Below are 13602 nucleotides of genomic sequence, written 5' to 3' on the forward strand. Positions count from 1 at the left end.
AATAAATAAATAAATAAAGGTCACAGACTACGAGCTTGGGTTCTGTCCAGCAAGAGAGTGGACGCAGAATTGAATACAAAAGACTAATGTCCAGGAGGAGACCAGAACCCCAGACAACGCTTTCGTCTCCGTATTTACCGAGCTCACAAGACATTACCCACGTGGTGAACGTGAAGAAAACAAGATCTTACACACGTGAACGTGGAGAAAACAATCAGACAAGAATCATTAACTTGTGCGTGTAAGAAGCAAAGGGTCTGGGGGCAAGTGGAGTTCGTGATCAAAGTGCGATAGATTGGCGTCAGATGTTAAGTAATTTTCTGCAGGTGATAAAACGAGTTACTCGTGATCCCATTACACTACCTCGCTAGCTCACCTTGGGTGCTATTGCCCCACGGTGGCGGCTTTCCACCCTAAGCTTTTTCTTTTTTTTTTTTTTTTTTTTAAATTTTTTTTTCAACGTTTTTTATTTATTTTTGGGACAGAGAGAGACAGAGCATGAACGGGGGAGGGGCAGAGAGAGAGGGAGACACAGAATCGGAAACAGGCTCCAGGCTCTGAGCCATCAGCCCAGAGCCTGACGCGGGGCTCGAACTCACGGACCGCGAGATCGTGACCTGGCTGAAGTCGGACGCTTAACCGACTGCGCCACCCAGGCGCCCCCACCCTAAGCTTTTTCGAACCCACTTATGTAAGTAGAACCTATTCCTCCACAAATAAACTTTAAAATATTTTTAAAAAAGAAAAAAAAAACACCTGCTGTAAACGAGGCTCAAGTAGTCTCTGATTATTATGAACAAATGTGTCTAGTTTGTTTCAGAGATTGTGAAGGAAGTCACGATGGTCACAAATACTCTGCCGACCTGCTGCTGAAGGGTCTGGGGCATTCTAAAATGCATTTTATGAATATGCTTCCAGTGACAAAGAGGAGGGAAAACGCCAACTCGAAGGGCATTCATCACAGCTGGTCAACTCCTACCGGCTCACGGAAAATCACAAATATGAAATCAACCCCCTCCCCACGTGCAGACTACCTTCCATAAAGGGGTTGTGATTCATTTACTCACTGTGCAAATAAAAACTAAGGCCACTCCCTCCTTTGCCTGTCATTCATCAAGCTCATGACCAGCAGACACATTCTGCTCCAGTCTAGGGTTTAATGACAGGCAGCATCTATCTCTTTAAAAGCTCTATCATCACACTTTCAAAGCTGTCTGTACTGAGCCCTCACGTACTTGGGCAAGGGCTTGGCCTGGTGCCAGACTAAAGAAATTAACCCATCCCTGGCCTCTCAAAGCGTTTAGCACTGGATACAGGCACAGACAGAGAGGAAAGACGACTGTAACAGAGACCCACACAGCGGTTCAGGAACTGGTGCATGTATTGGAAAAAGCCAAGTCCCATTAAGCTCCTGGATATGGCCCTCACTGGCAGGGAAAGAGCGAGAACGTGGGCCCAGCTCTTGGACTGGGAAGCAATCACAGAGGGAGGTGCACAGAGCCGTGCAGGGAGAGGTGAGGGGCAGAGACAGAGCAGGGTGACAAGAAGGCAGGTGCTTGGACAGGTGGAGGGAGAGAGAAGAGGGAGCAGGGAGGTCCTGGGGAGAAAGAGTGCGTCCTTGCTTACAGTTCACACAAGACAATAAATCAACATAAAGTGAAATCTGGTTGTAACGGGTGTGACGGAAGAAATAAAACAGGGTAAGCTATAACGGGCTCAGAAGGGGACCCTCTGGTAAGACGACATTCAGTGGAGACCTGCATGAAGTGAAGGAACAAGCCAAGTTCACAGCAAGTATTAGGAGGAGTATTCCCAGGTGGACGTAAGGAGCAAGGAGCATTTGCAAAAGCCCGAGAGTGTGCAAGGCTTGATCAGGAAGAGCAGGAAGGTCCATGTGACTAATGCAGTGAGGGAGGATAGCACAGGAAGTCACACAACTGATTCCAGAATCATCCGGATCGTGAGTTAGTACATCCCTGCAGCGCCCGGACTGTGTGGTGCTGACTTTAGGTTCACCTGGGACGTTGACTTAACACCATCAAAGGTTAAATAATAAGCACTTCATGCTATTTTCATTACTAGGCAGGCCTTACAACATCTGCCATAGTTTTATTTTACTTATTTTATTAAAAAAATTTTTTTTAATGTTTATATTTGAGAGAAAGCAAGCAAGCCGGGGAGGGGTAGAGAGAGAGAAAGAGAGAGAGGGAGACACAAAATCGGAAGCAGACTCCAGGCTCTGAGTGGTCAGAGCCCGACGTGAGGCTCGAACCCATAAACAATGAGATCATGACCCGAGCTTAAGTCAGACACTTAACCCACTGGGCCACCAGGCGCCCCTGTTTAGATATTTTTTATTTTTTTAAGTTTATTTATTTTGAGAGCAAGCAAGCAGGGGAGGGGCAGAGAGAGAGAATCCCAAGTAGGCTCCAGACTCAGAGCTGTCAGTGCAGAGCCCGAAGTGGGGCTCGAACCCACGAACTGTGAGATCATGACCTGAGCGGAAACCAAGAGTCGGATGCTCAACCGACTGAGCCACCCAGGCACCCCATCATCTGCCATAAGAGTTAAAAAAATTTTTTTTTAATTTTTAATTGTGATAAAATAACATCAAATTTACAATCTTAAACATTTTGCCATAAGATTTTTTTAGGAATAGATATTACGCGCAGAAAAAAAATCTGACTTAGGTCAGGTTTGATTAAAAAACACCTTAAAAACATAGACTCGGGCGCCTGGGTGGCACACTCAGCTAAGCGTCCAACTCTTGATTTCGGTTCAGGTCATGACCTCAAGGGTCCTGAGTTTGAGCCCCGAAGCAGCCTCTGCGCTGACAGCGAGGAGTCTGCTTGGGATTCTCTCCCTCTCTCTCTCTCTGTCTCTCAAAAATAAATAAATAAAAGTAACTTCTCTCTTGACGCCATTTTGACTTAGCAAGCCTTGAACTGACCTGATGGGCGATCTTGGCAGTTGCTTTGTGTGGACCCCGCAGCACCTTCCCCTGACCACCTTGGCTCCAGGTGGAAAACCGGGAGGCCGCACTTACTCAGAAGCGGCCTATCAAAGGTGCATTGATTTTTGCTCCACCCTCTTTCTTACTTTCCTCACAATACATTCATTATCTCTGCTCCTTGAAAAGAAAACATGTGGCCCTGGGGAAAATGAAGAAATAACCTTACATTTCAAAACCTTAATTGCAAGTGTCTTTGTCTTCCAGACAGATAAAGAGGGAGACAAGTTTGCAGCTGTGGGCTACTTGAAAGGAAAGTGCCAGGACGGTTTGTTTCCTAAACACAGTAATTAGGATGGCTTTGACTCCTTATGGTATCACCCAACAGGCCCCAGTGAATGCTCCTTTATTCTCCCAGTTAAGGTCTTTCCTTCCTTCTTTCCTTTTCTTTTTGTTTCTTTTCCTTTCCTTTTCTCTTTCTTTCCTTCCTCCCTGCCTTCCTTTTGCCCTTCCTGAATCTTTTTTTTTTTTAACTTGTATTCATATGAGATGAGAACTACTTTTTCTTCTTTCCTGTACTAAAAGGCAAATCCAAGAGCATTTGCAGGTCTGCTGGAGGCCAAGGCTCTTTCTAGGCCCTGCCTTCACTCTGGGAATGCACCAAGCTTATAAGGTCACTAGCCCCCACAGTGGCCAGAGAAACTGCCCCTGGCCCTCGGAGTGAAGTCCGCTGCTTCTCGAATGTGCACAGAATCACCTGGAGGTCTTATGAAAACCCAGCTTCTGATTCAGTAGGTCTGGGGCAGGCCCCAAGAGTCTGCATTTCTAACAGGCTTCCAGGTGATCGCTGGTCTTGGGGTAGCGAGGTCAGAGATTACGTTACAGACCCAGAGCCAGAACACTGTCACTTCCCCCGAGCAGTGCACGATCCTTCTGTCTGTATAATGGATGTTGAGAACCACTTCTCCCATTGCTGGATACAGACGCCATTTATCCTGAACGGGAGTGAAGGAAGAATTGGCCATTATAAAACACCTAGTGTGTGCCAGGTATCATGCGAGAGGCTTTACTTTCCTTAACGTCCTGCATCCTCAAGGTCTATGCAGTAGCCCGCTGGACGGTTAGTGGTGAGCAGGCTGGACCAGCACTAGGCGTATAGCAAATGCTCAAATTCTTGTTAAATCGATGAATACTTTACCTGAAGGACCATTGTGATCTCATAACTTCCCTTTACAGCAGATACCGTTTTCTACTAGTTCTGGATCAAATTTGAACTCCCAAGCATGGGCTTGGAAGGGTTCCACCAATTTGGCAAAAATTAGAGATAATGGGGGGGGAGGGGGTTGCAAATGAGATTAGAAATCTCTTCTCCAGGGCGCCTGGGTGGCTCAGTCCATTAAGCGTCGGACTTCAGCTTAGGTTATGATCTCATGGTTTATGAGTTTGAGTCCCACATCGGCTGAGCGGGAGTCCTGCCTTGCATAAAACAAGAGCCCTACTTTGGGTGAGCCCAGCTTCTCTCTCTCTCTGCCCCGAACTCACTCGTGCCCCACCTCCCACTGACTCTCTCTCTCTCTCTCTCACACACACACACACACAACCAACAAAAACCCAAAAACTCAGGCTCAAATTCTTTTCTTTTTTTAAAAAATTTGTTTTAAATGTTTATTTATTTATTTTTCAACGTTTTTTATTTATTTTTGGGACAGAGAGAGACAGAGCATGAACGGGGGAGGGGCAGAGAGAGAGGGAGACACAGAATCGGAAACAGGCTCCAGGCTCTGAGCCATCAGCCCAGAGCCCGACGCGGGGCTCGAACTCACGGAGTGCGAGATCGTGACCTGGCTGAAGTCGGACGCTTAACCGACTGCGCCACCCAGGCGCCCCAAAATGTTTATTTATTTTTGAGAGAGGGAGCAGGGGAGGGGCAGAGAAAAAGGGACGCACAGAATCCAAAGCAGGCTCCGGGGTCTGAGCTGTCAGCACAGATCCCAATGTGGGGCTTGAACCCACGAACCATGAGGTCATGACCTGAGCCGAAGTCGGACGTTTAACGAGCTGAACCACCCAGGTACCCCTCAAATTCTCTTTTCTAATAGGGACAGAACACAGATCTGCCCAACCCGCACACATACAGCTGCTCTTGCCTCCTGCCCATCACCAACGCCCGGGAACAGAGTGCCTCTCACCCCGGAAGAGCCCTCTGTGAGGTCACTGGAGATTTGCTCCCCAGGCAGAGCAGCTGGACCTCATCACCTCTGCATTCCCAGGCCCGCGAGGACTGCTCTGCACAGTTCAGGCGACAACCGATCAGTTGTACATTCTGATGGTTTGCTCATTTGTAGTCTTACCCGTAAGTATGACCTTAACGGCCTGATCACAGGGACCCCAAGTGGGCCATAGAACACCTGAGCTCATCGGAAGGGGGCAATTTTTTATGATTTCATTAAAGACGTTTCTAAACCTTGTAACTATTAGAAATGAATGGGTTAACGTTTAAGACCGATTCCGGTTGTGTTCCCACTGAATTTAATTGCTCCTGTGTCTTACGCTCCATTGTCACAGGCTTGGGGTCTGTTTCTAGGTTTCTTGCTATTGTGCATTAGTAATATGTGTTATTACCCACCCAAACCCCACTGGAGGCTCCCTCTCTCACTCCAGGGGAAATCTCAAGCCCTGACAATGACCAGAGGCTATGTGCGTTCTGACCCTCTTTCTTTTTGGAACTTTTCTCCCACTACTTAGTGCAGTGAGTTGTAAGGCACTGAAAAACAATTGTTGGGAATAGGAAGGTTTTAGACTGGTGCCATGGTAGACACATCCAAATTTGGGGCAAGAGAGGAGTCCCCAAATTCACTGTAATCATAGTAATACTAAGACATACGGAGCCTTTAAGAATATAACAGAACTGGGGCGCCTGGGTGGTTCAGTCGGTTAAGTGGCCGACTTCAGCTCAGGTCATGATCTCACGGTCTGTGAGTTTGAGCCCCGCGTCGAGCTCTGAGCTGACAGCTCGGAGCCTGGGGCCTGCTTCCGGTTCTGTGTCTCCCTCTCTCTCTCTCCCTCCCTCCCTCACACTGTCTCTCTCAAAAATAAATAGACATTAAAATTTTTTGAAAAAATATAACAGAACTACATTTAACCTACCTTTAGCCCATCTTGTCTCCACCCCCACCCCAACCAGGATAGAGCCGAGCAGGTGGCAGGGAGGTGGGGGGTGGGGGACACACACAGGACCGTGGGGTGTCCTAGCAGGTGCAGGAGCAGGGCTATCGCACAGCTTATTTCTGCTGGGGGAGCACAGAGGAGGCAGAGATGCCTTTGCCTCAGGAAATGACAGAGGTGATTCAATACATCACATTTCTTCTCCTCCTGAGTCAGGGATCACTGGCCCACAGACCCTGTGCTATGTGCTCCGGGTGCCTGTTTAAACTTTACTGGCCTTAAAGTCACAGCATTTTTCTTTTTGCATAATAACAGTAAGAGAAAGCCCACGTGAGCGTACACCCTTGATCACAACTGCACACTGGTTACAGGATCTCTGATACACTAAAAAGCTTGCTTCTGTCCCCACCCCCCGCCCCCACTCCTAAACCGCCTTGCTCTGGTCCCCACCCTGCCATGCAGACTGTACGAGCACCTCCCCCTGGAGGGGGTAAGGCCATGCCCTTGGAGAGGACTCTTAGGAGGAGCTCCAGCACCAACACTAATGAACTGTGCCACTTGGGCCTCATTTTCCCCACCGTCCTGGCCAAAGTGGACTGAGGATTAGAGATAATCTAAGGGTGCCTGGGTGGCTCAGTCGGTGAAGCGTCCACTCTTGATTTCGGCTCAGGTCATGATCTCACGGTTTGGAGGCTCGATTCCCGCGTCGGGCTCTTGGCTGAGCGTGGAGTCTATTTGGGATTCTATCCTCTCTTTCTCTCTCTGTCCCTCCCCTGCTCTCTCTCACTCTCTCAAAAATAAATAAACATAAAAAAAAAAAAAAAAAAGCAAGAGAGATAATCTATGTAAAGCACCCAGCACCTGCCTCACAACAGGCATCCCATCCCCAGCTCACAAGAGGGATTCAACAAATGGCAGGTGTTTTTAACGTACTCAGTCACAAACTATGAATTTAGAGCCGAGCGAGCTCCAAACCTTTTTACTGGATCCCCTGGTCTGTTAACAGCGGTTCTCAACCTTACGCTGCCATCGGAATGCCCTGGGGAAGTTGTTAAACTGGATTGCTGGGCCCTGCCTCCAGAATTTCCGACTCCGTAGACACCGGGTAGGGCCTGAGGATGTGCATTTCTAATGAAGTTCCCAGGTAGTGCGGATGCTGGGTCCAGGGGCCACACTCTCCACAGGGCAGAGTCCCAGCTCCTGACGTTTGTTCACATAGCCCTTCGTGACTAACCAAAGCACACATCGCCTCTCCCCCTCAAGGTGGTCTTATCCTTTCCTGGTGTCTCCGGCCAGCCCTGGACTCCAGACGTCAGGACTGGATTCAGTTTTTCCAGGTATGCTCTGCGTGTCCCCACCGCTGCCCCTTCCCCTGCTGTCTGCCCTCGGAGTCATCTCTGCCTTTCCAGGACCAGATCGTGCAGCACCTGCTCGGCTCTCCACTCGGCTCCCTCCGCCCCGCCCTGTGCCCCTGGACATCTCGCCCTTCCTCTTTGGTAGACCTTTAGACCCTCGTGGCTCCAAGGGGTGCCAGACTGTCTTATCTTCCTTACTAGACGGGGAGCCTTCCTGGTCACAGGCAGCGTGGCAGAAGTCTGACGGGGTCTTCTGGCCTCTTGTTCGTTTGTGGTTTTTGCCAGTAAGTACAAAATCAGGATCCACTGAATTGAAAGGAAAAAAGGCTGACAGAGAGGTTAAAGGAACCAGCATGAATAACTCTGGGCAGAGGGAAGTTGCGGGTAACAATCTTCAACAATGGAAACATTAAAATAAAGAACACTGACCAACTGATCTTTACCCCTATGAAAGAACAAATTTGAGGAAACGGGGTCAAATTGTGACATATTAGATTTAGGTCTGCTACAGGAAAGTTCCTGATATTGGGAATTATTAACTGGGGTAGCAGAGGCAGACGTGAATCTCTACTATGCTTTCCAATGGAAGAGGTTCTCCATGACCATAAAAATTTCATAGGGATCCTGCCTTTGTATCTTGGGTACAAAGTTGACAGGAGGGAAGGGCTCTTTACAGATTTCTTTTAACTGGATATGGGTCTGGCAGCTGTCTGTGCTACTTAAGGATACACTTTTGCTTTTGTAAGGATACACGTGACAAAGAGTAGCTTTTTTTTTTTTTTTTTTTTTTAAATCAGTACCTTAGGGAAGCGGTTCGTTTTTCCATTTGGGGATGTCATGAGAACCCACACGTGCAAACACTGTGGTGTTTCCTGGGATTTATGCAATACCGCAGTCCTCTCTCCCCACTTGCCAGGTTTAACCATCGCATTCACGAAAAGTTAGAGGGTTTTTCTTCCTCATTTTTAATGGAAAGTCTTCAAATTTCTGGTAGCTGGAGGAAGTGGCTCTTGCAGTCTCAACAGCGCACAGGAAATGTAATAAGTTATTATTACTCTGATAAACTGGAAGGCTAGTTTTTGCCGTCGGTTCTTCCTTCCACTTGGAAACCTGGCAGCTTTTGGACCTCGCTTGTGCCAGACGGGGGCCTCTGCGTCACCTGCTCTGCTAGATTTTGGGGGGTGGGCAGGAGGGAGCTGAGCAGAGAGAAAGGGAAACATTCCTCTTAGGCACTAGCAAGCCACCAGGAAACTGTGTTTTGTGCAAGCGAGAAGTGTTTGCTAAGCCATAGGTCCAAGGTAAACACTGCTTCTGTCTGGGGGCAGGTGACATATTTGAGGCCAGTGCGGGAAGACCGCGGGTCAGGTCACACCTGCTTTAATGATGGACCCTCTGGGATCCCTGGCTGCTTATCTCTGTTTAGTCCTGAGTTTTAGATTCGCCTACATCCTGAACTTCTGGTTCAAAGACACCTTTAGGACAGGATATGGTTCTAAATTCCGGAGCACACAGATTTCCTGTGGATCCTGGTGCCTTGGGCACTCTTGGCTTGTTTACCTGTATGGGGTGTGAAGAACTTTGGCTCCTCCTCACGATAAAATAATCCAGAGCAGCTGGGATTCAATAGCCTAAAATTCACCCTCTTTTATTGCTTGTTTAGGGGGGGAAAAAGTCCTTTAGTTGAACCTGAGACAGAAGTTTCCTTCATAAGCCGTGAGAAACACCATCCAAATGGTCAGCTATTCTATTCTGACATCTATCACCTTGGGTTTTGTTTTGTTTTGGTTTTGGTTTTTTTAAGTAATAGGTCCGACCACATCCTTTGCCCCTGTATTGTGGGCACCTAGCACAACTCTGCTGGCTCCGAAATCACTCCTGCACTTGGCTTCTCCTTTTTCTCACCACTACACCGACCTGATTCAAGCCTTTGCTAGCTCTTCCCGAAACCAGGGCAGTGGCCTCCTTACTGCCCCCCCCCCCCCCCACCCAACACACACCCTTCCCCATAAGGCACACATCTGATCATGACCCTCCCAGCCCACAATACAGCAAGATAGCATCTAAAGTATTTTGCAGGCCTCAAGGCCCCTGAGTGTTGGTGCTGCCCCCTCTCCCCACGTGCCCTTGGAAATCCAGGAATGCCATCCTTTTACGAGTTCCCTGAAAACACTGCAGTCATGCCTCCTGGCCCCAGCCACCCGTGGGTCCCCAGCCCAGACGCTGCCCTCTTGTCCCTCCTTCTGGGCTTTGGACAAACTGGGAGGAAAGGAAGGAGAGACTCTTTCAAGCAGGTTAAAGCACTCCTCGTCCTGGGCGCCCACCACACGTGGAAAATGCTCCCAGGAAACCGGTCTCCTCCTGTACGGTATCCTAAACGTCAGTGCGCCTCCCGACGACAGGGGCTGTGGGGGGGGGGGGTCTCTGTCCCCTCAGCCTACTGTGGGGTGTCCCACACGCGGTAAGCACGGGCTCACTTTGTTGAAATAAATGAGTATAGGTTGTTTTCTTGCTCACTAGTGAGTTCCCTGTCCTGAATGTGGGAGCCCACAGACATCAAAGGCTGGAAGAGGAGGGGCCCACAAAACAAATACAGGCATCAAGTCATCAGCACACATCCACAAAGAATGTGCTTCAAACTGCAGACGGGGGTGCCAGCCCTTGACTTCGGAGACGGAGGGGAAGCCTGCCAGGGGCGCTTGGGCACGTCGGTCTCTCTGGCAGGAAACAGGCTGACAGCGTCTCTCAGAATGAGGACAGAGACATGGGGCTGTGTGTAATCTCACTCACCGCCCACTCGGGGCTCAACCTCAAAAGCTCACTAACTTCAGACGGACCAGGTCTTCTGCTTTGCTGAAGCCGAGCGTCTCAGTCTGGGTTTCTTTGGGCTCAGGGTTTGGGGGCAGAAAGGATGAAATGAGTGTCTAGCAGGGGATCCTATAGGAAGCCCACTCCCTGCAAGCAGAGGGAAACACAAAGAGAAAGTGGATGAATTCCGACCAACCAGGAGGAGTGCTGGGAAGGAAAATCACCTGCCGGGCAGAATGCTACCCAGGCCAGCTCGGGGTGCTCGCAGGTGAGGCCAGGCTGCTGTGTGCTCAGGCGGGGGTGCTCCCCTTGTGGGTGGGGCTCAGGATGCTGCAGGGACACAGGGCGGCCACCTGGCCGGGACGGTAGGTGCCCTTGTGGGCGAATCACCTGTAAAGCTGATGACCGGGGTGCAGACCCATCTCAGCGAAACAAAAACAAAAAACACACCAAGCCAAAAACAAACCAAAACAAGAACGGCCTAGACAAAATTCCTAGTCCGTTGCACATGTCGTGTGGGGAAAAAACACTGATATTTTTTTCCCATGTACTTCAAAAATAGGAAAATACAGTGAGGGAAATTTTAACACTGACATGACAGATAAAGTTCACACGGCGCCTTCTTACACACAACCCTCTCCGCAAAGGAGGCCTGGGTTTGGAAGTCCCCTTTCCATGGCCTCATAAAACACTGATTTATTGACCTTCAAAGATACACCTTTATTGTTTCAGTTTTCCTGGTGTAAGAATTGCTGGTAGATAACTGAAAAAGCAAGCTCATATTTCCTTATCAACCCAGAGAATGTGTTTATATTACAGATGTGTCACTTTGGGGGAAACAGCGGGAAGGAAACAGCAGGGGAGACATCTGAAACCCTTGCTATCAACAAAATGAACTAAAGACCACGGATTCACAAGTGTGTGCTTCTCCAAACAAAGTATTGCAATAGAGCCGAGGCCTGCCTCCGGGATGGGAGGGGGCCAGGAAGACAGCCGGGCAGGTGTATATCCTACAACACAGAGCTCCACTCGAGGGGATTTCCTCCGTGGGGTCTCCCCACAGGCTTTCCCAGGGCCCTGTGGCTTATCTGCTTCTGATCAGTCTACCTTACCACCTCACCAGGAGCCATACAAGACTTATCTCAAAAACTATAATAAATGTTTAACGTCCTGTCTGTTGTTGGCTTTCCTGAATTAAGTGCTTTGTACCATCTGTAAAGTCATTAAAAAAAAAAAAAAAAAAAAAAAGTGGTACGTTTTGTTTGTTTCTCTGTTTGTTTGTTTTTCCCTAAGATTCCTTTAGGCCCGAATCAGCCATGCCATTGTCTCTCGACTAGAAAGTTCTCCTTCCCCAGCTGCCTCTTGGAATCTGACCCTTCGTTTCCTACCCATGCTGCAAGGACCGTGGCAGAAACCCCTTCCTCCAAAGCCCACCCTGATTGCTCGAGTTCTACCTGTTTAGTTCTTCCCTCCGCCCCCCTCTGCACCTTCTGTCATTACGTGCTGCTTTATTATTATTACACGTTCACCCGTCTAGTCCGCTGACTAGACTGTGGCCTGTGACACAGTTGTCTTCGTCCCGCTTCCCACTAGCACAGTGTTGTAGACCGTAAATGTTTGTTGGCCGGAATATGCGTGAACCTGCCCTTAGATAACGGGAGACAAACAGGGTTGTGTCTAATCAATTGCCTGAAAACAGAGTTTCTCTTTAAAATTTTTTTAAATGTTTATTTATTTTTTTTTTTAATTTTTTTTTCAACGTTTTTTATTTATTTTTGGGACAGAGAGAGACAGAGCATGAACGGGGGAGGGGCAGAGAGAGAGGGAGACACAGAATCGGAAACAGGCTCCAGGCTCCGAGCCATCAGCCCAGAGCCCGACGCGGGGCTCGAACTCACGGACCGCGAGATCGTGACCTGGCTGAAGTCGGACGCCTAACCGACTGCGCCACCCAGGCGCCCCTAAATGTTTATTTTTGAGAGAGAGAGAGAGAGAGAGAGAGAGAAAGAGACCAAGCACAAGTGGGGGAGGGGCAGAGACAGAGGGAGACGCAGAATCCGAAGCAGGCTCCGGGCTCCGAGCTGTCAGCACAGAGCCCCATGCAGGGCTTGAACCCACGAACAGCGAGATCAGGACCTGAGCGGAAGTTGGACACTTAAACCGACTGAGCCACCCAGGCACCCAAAACAGGGAGTTTCTGTATTTCCTTACTTGGAATAAACAGTGGAACTATCAACATAAAAACACAAAAGGATTTTATCTGTGGGCCAATACTCTTCTTATGTCTGAAAACAAATTCCCTCATAAATATAGGCAGAGAGATAATCACAGAAATGTTTTAAAGGGCAAAACTGTCAGCCTTCCAGGTACCTTTAAAGCTGTTTAGCAGGGGCCCCTGGGTGGCTCAGTTGGTTAAGCAGCCGACTTCGGCTCAGGTCATGATCTCGTGGTTCATGAGTTCAAGCCCCGTGTCAGGCTCTGTGCTGACAGCTCAGAGCCTGGAGCCTGTTTCAGATTCTGTGTCTCCCTCTCTCTCTGCCCCTCTCCTGTTCATGCTCTGTCTCTCTCTGTCTCAAAAATAAATAAACGTTAAAAATTTTTTTTTTAAATAAATAAATCTGTTTAGCATAATGTAAATGAAAATAAATACTTGTACAAAAAGCGCTCCCTAGAAGCTGGTTTTGCCAGCGATTTCACAAAGCCAATACCCCTTGCCTCTCGCTAAGGAGTTCTTCAAGCCTCGCCCAGGATGTGATAACCAACCTCAACGGATCGCCAATACAATTCCTGGCTTTGAACGAATAGAATATGTTGGCCAAAGAAGCAGTCATTACACAAAATACCACACACCACAAGTGAACATACCACATTCTTGCCTGGGGAGGACACAGCAGCACGGCAGCTACCTTCGGCTGTCAGAGTTCATGGATCTCCACTGGCGAGACTGGCACAGACCTCTCTCATTTGATTACGACTGTCTCAGTGTCATTTGTTTCCTGTTTAGACGTGATTAAAAACTGCACAGGATTCAAGTGGCCAAAAGGGAAAGGGAGGGGAAGTAGCACCTGTCGAAAGCTATCTCTGAAAAATAATTTTGTTTTGACAGCATTTGCTGTTCATATTGGAACCTACTGCGTTTTACGAATATACGTACGTATACAGATTTTGCAATAGTAGTGTGAGATGCTTTTTTAATTTTTAAATGTTTATTTAGTTTTAGGGGAGAGAGAGAGAGAGAGAGACAGAGACAGAGACAGAGTGTGAGCAGGGGAGGGGCAGAGAGAGACACACACAAAATCAGAAACAGGCTCCAGGCTCTGAGCTGTC

The 13602-nt window shown here is 48.5% G+C and overlaps 1 protein-coding gene across 3 annotated transcripts in view; it reads right to left on the reverse strand.

The window, feature by feature from the left end:
- The window catches only part of TNFRSF11A (TNF receptor superfamily member 11a), a 57024-nt gene that overhangs the window by 41626 nt on the left and 1796 nt on the right, over nt 1–13602 (reverse strand). Inside the window, exon 1 of one of the 3 annotated variants that reach the window (XM_058691906.1) lies at nt 13141–13459. The exons of the other annotated variants lie outside the window; for them this stretch is intronic. The gene's annotated coding sequence lies outside the window, so the exon portion shown is untranslated. Of the gene's footprint in view, nt 1–13140; nt 13460–13602 lie in introns of those variants that run through there. 3 annotated transcript variants of the gene reach the window in all.

The sequence above is a fragment of the Neofelis nebulosa genome, chromosome 11 (assembly GCF_028018385.1).
Source record: "Neofelis nebulosa isolate mNeoNeb1 chromosome 11, mNeoNeb1.pri, whole genome shotgun sequence".
Lineage (NCBI taxonomy): Eukaryota > Metazoa > Chordata > Mammalia > Carnivora > Felidae > Neofelis > Neofelis nebulosa.